This window comes from Buteo buteo, unplaced genomic scaffold, assembly GCF_964188355.1.
Source record: "Buteo buteo unplaced genomic scaffold, bButBut1.hap1.1 HAP1_SCAFFOLD_103, whole genome shotgun sequence".
NCBI lineage: Eukaryota > Metazoa > Chordata > Aves > Accipitriformes > Accipitridae > Buteo > Buteo buteo.
Genome location: NW_027439267.1, coordinates 87,006 through 91,903, shown reverse-complemented (window position 1 = coordinate 91,903; position 4,898 = coordinate 87,006).

The following is a 4,898-nucleotide window of genomic DNA, read 5'->3' as shown; positions in this document are numbered from 1 at the left end:
CTTTTTCCTCTTAATTCTCCCTGTCTTTTTAAGAATTCCCCTTTATTCTTTCTCCCTGCTGGTTTAGGATTTTGCAGCAGCAGAGAAAATATTTTGTTGTAGTGATTGTGAAGAGTATTTTCCATACAGGTATCACTGAACTTTAATGGCACTATACAAGTGGCACTTAATTTTTTATATGACCTAGATGTTTTCTGGTCTTTCCACTCAATATTTGATTTGGGAATCTGCAGCAGTGAGCTGGAGGAAATGAACGGTATGGTAAATTCAGCAGAGGAGGAAACTTTGGAGTAAAATACTGTAGCTTGCTCTGCTCTGGGGAGATAAGTCATTGCTCAGTTGCAGTAGGGCACATAGGGATGGTGTAACGATCCCTCAGGCAGAAGCAGGAACCCTTCAGTACACAGACATCCCCACATGTTCAGCTGTGGCAGTGAATTTTGGTCCCAGGACCACTTCTGTTTGACTGGCAGGGCTGTCCCAGCTGGTTGTGAGTTCCTGGTGCCACGCTGAGCCTTGGAACTGGGGCTGAAAGTGGTACGCAAACAGCACACACTGGCTTGGGCTGCAGTCTGTCATGTATGTCTTGTATGTCATGTCTCCTACTCCCAAGAGAGAAGGAAAGAATTGCTGCTGCTGAGCATGGCAAGAGGAGTGTGGGGAGCATGTGCAGATAAGCGTCTGGATTTTGGTCCCACCCGCAGAGGCCACGCCACTCTGTAGCAGTCTTTCGCTGTCTTCTCTTTCTTTGGTTGCAACTCACGTAGCCTGGGGTGTACACATGCAAAGACAATGGTGAGAGAGAGACGGCACGGGATATGTGGTGTTCTTCCCATTGTTCTTATAAGGCACTAAGTAAAAAAGTGAAAAGCATGATTATTTATTAATTCTGCTGTGTAACAGGCATATGTGACCACAGACTTGCAAAAGACATTAAATTTGCAAAGTCAAGCCCTCAGAATACTTGTGCAACCTTGATGCAGCCCTCTGTGTGCGTACAGTTAGGAAATGGCCTCTAACTACAGAACTGCAAACTGGAGGGAAGCATCAGAGTGGGAAGGATGAATAATGGACGTGAGTTGCAAGCTGTTTCTTGGGGCAGATAATAAAAAAAAATTGAGGAATGAGGGTGCAGTCAAAAGAATGAAGCAAGGGCATGTGGAGTGGACAAGTGGTCTGGGTTGTCTATATCTGGAGACTGCAGGGCACAAGAGTTCCACATATGAATGAAATGCTCTCTGGAACTTTGGAAGAGAGTTTTCCTTCAGGAGACCCGCAGTGGGATCCAAATGACCCTGTAGACAGGAGAAGGTTAACTCGGTACCAAAGGTGGGTATTGTATGGAGTGAAACATGCAATGCCAAAAGCTCTGAATTGGTCTAAATTATATGAGATAAAACAAGATAAAAATGAATCTCCTTCTGTGTTTTTGGAAAAATTGAAGGAAACTGCTCGAAAATATACTGATTTAAAATTGGAAACAGAGGCAGAACAGCAACAGCTGGCCTCGATTTTTATGGGACAATCGGCACCTGATATAAGGCGAAAGCTCCAAAAATTGGAGGGGGAGGACTCAAGAAATCTGAATAAAATGTTAGGAACAGCATGGAAAGTTTACAATAATCGGGAAAAGGAGGAGGAACAAAGAAAAGAAAAGAAAGAGAAGATTAGAGAATGTAGGTTAATAGCTGTTTTAACAGGGGGTGCAGTAAGAGGAAGAGGACAAACCCGAGGAAGAGGAGGTTTTAAAAACTTTGGTGACCAGGACCCTAATGCACCTTTAGGAATAAATCAGTGTGCTTATTGCAGAGAGAATGGACATTGGAAAAAGGACTGTCCTCAGCTGCAAACAAATCAGCAAGAGGCTGTGAAAATGATGACTTTGAATGAATGAAGGGGACCGGAGGGGAGCCCAGCTGAACCTCTGGTTACAATTAAGCTGGGAAATGATAAAGTTGAATTTTTAGTAGATACAGGAGCAGTATATTCTGTTTTGAATACTCATAAAGGGAAATTAGGAGACAAAACAGCAACCATAATTGGAGCGACTGGGAAACAGGAAAATAGACCGTTCTTTCAACCCCTTGATTTAAAATTTGGAAATAAGGCAATTACACATGAATTTTTGTATGTGCCAGAATGTCCGCTACCCTTGTTGGGTCGAGATCTGTTATCCAAATTAAATGCACAGATAGTTTTTGAGGGAGGAGAAATTCTTTTAAAGATACCGGAGTCAAAGACAGGAGAAATATTGATGATACAGGAGAAGGTTAAGACTCAAGAGATGCCACAAGAAGTTGATGATGCTGTGATCCCTACAGTTTGGAACACAGACATACCTGGAAAATCTAAAATGGCACAACCTGTAAAGGTGGAACTGAAGGAGACTGTGAGGCCAGTGAGATTAAAGCAATATCCAATTAAACCTGAGGCTAGATTGGGAATCAAGAAATTAATTGATAAATTTTTGAAATATGGAATTTTAGAGGAATGTGAATCTGAATATAACACTCCAATTTTACCGGTGAAAAAGCCATCAGGAGAATACAGATTAGTACAGGATCTGAGAACAATAAATCAGATAGTGAAAGATATACACCCTGTAGTGGCCAATCCATATACACTGTTAACAGCTCTAGGGGAGAATCATCAGTGGTTTACAGTGCTTGATTTGAAGGATGCTTTCTTTTGTATACCCCTGGAAGAAGGAAGTCGGAAATTATTTGCTTTCAAGTGGGAAAATCCAAACACAGGACGAAAAACACAATTGACGTGGACAAGACTGCTGCAAGAGTTCAAGAACAGCCCAACAATTTTGGGGAGCCAATTAGCAAAAGAACTTGAGATGTGGAAACAAGATGGTCCCAAACCTGGACATTTGCTCCTTCAGTACGTAGACGACATACTGATAGCTACGGAAGAGAGACCAGCGTGTATAAAGGTAACAACTGATCTTTTGAACTTTTTGGGGCTAAGTGGATACAAAGTCTCTAGAACTAAGGCCCAAATAGCAAAGCAGACTGTAATATATCTGGGTTTTGAAATCTCCCAAGGACAAAGACAGCTGGGAACAGAGCGGAAAGAAGCAATTTGCAGTATCCCGGAGCCGAGAAATACCCATGAATTGAGAACCTTTTTGGGAATGGCTGGGTGGTGTCGGCTGTGGATAATGAACTATGGTCTGTTGGCTAAGCCATTGTATGAAGCTCTTAAAGGTCCACCATTTGAATGGGGTCCAGATCAGCAAAGGGCTTTCAAGAGTTTAAAACAGGCCCTGATGACAGCACCAGCCTTGGGACTTCCGGATTTGACTAAAGACTTCCAGTTATTTGTACATGAAAAACAACACATTGCACTGGGAGTGCTGACTCAGAAGATGGGAAGTTGGAAGCGACCGGTTGGATATTTTTCCAAACAATTGGACTTTGTAAGCAAAGGCTGGCCTGCTTGTTTGAGAGTGGTAGCAGCCACTGTGATGATAATACAGGAGGCTCGAAAAATGACTTTGGGAAGAATGATGGTGGTATATGTGCCACACATGGTGATATCAGTGTTGGAGCAAAAGGGGGGCCATTGGCTATCCCTGAGCAGAATGATGAAATATCACAAGATGATGTGATTTTAAAAACTACTAATTTGACTAATCCTGCAGTCTTTCTGAGTTCTGTACAGGAAAAAGGACAACTGGAACATGATTGCCTGACTACCATTGAATATGTATATTCCAGTCAAGAGGATCTGAAGGATGTACCTATGGACAACCCAGACTGGGAATTGTACACAGATGGTAGCAGTTTCGTTGAAAGTGGAATTCGCTATGCAAGATATGCGGTAACAGCTGAAAAATCAGTTATAGAAGCCAATACCTTGCCGAGCACAACTTCAGCTCAGAAGGCGGAATTAGTGGCTTTGACAAGGGCTCTAGAATTGAGTAAAGAAAAGAAAGTAAACATCTGGACTGATTCGAAATACGCATTTGGTGTGGTCCATGTCCACGGGATCTTATGGAAAGGGAGAGGATTATTATCCTCTCAGGGGTCCAACATTAAATATAAGGAGGAGATTTTGCATTTATTACAAGCAGTACAGAAACCTACTGCAGTAGCAATCATGCACTGTAAAGCACATCAATCAGGGAACACAAAAGAGATTGTAGGGAACAGATTAGCAGATAAAACAGCTAGGGAAGCAGCCAAAAGGAATACTTTACAATTGGCATTGATTCCCACAAGAACTATTGCATTACCAAAGGAAAAACCTAAATATTCAGAAGAGGATGAGAAATTGGGGAAATTATTAAATGCAAGGAAAAATCTGGAAGGATGGTGGGTGACATCAAAATGACAAGTAGTGGTCCCACCATTTGTAATGAGGGAAATAGTGCAGACAAAACATAAAGAATGTCATTGGGGAGCAGAAGCATTAGTAACCTTTTTGAGAAGGCAAGTAGTATCAGTGAAAATGCTAGAAATAGCTAAAATGACAACTGCTACATGTGAAATATGTTTGAAAAACAACCCAGTAGTAAAGAAAAAGGTCCAAATGGGGATATTGAAATCAGGAATGGAACCAGGGGACTATTGGCAAATAGATTTTTCAGAGTTACCTCGACAAAATGGGTATCGATACATTCTGGTGGGGGTTGATACTTTTACAGGATGGCCAGAAGCCTTTCCCTGTCAGACCAACCAAGCCAAGGAGGTCATTAAATGGTTATTACAAGAAATCATCCCGAGATTTGGAGTACCTATTGGAATCTCTTCTGATCGAGGTTCCCATTTTGTTGCAGAAGTGGTCCAGGGTGTTAGTAGAATTTTGGGAATTACATGGGATCTACATACACCTTGGAGACCACAATCTAGTGGAAAGGTGGAAAGAATGAATCAAACATTGAAAAG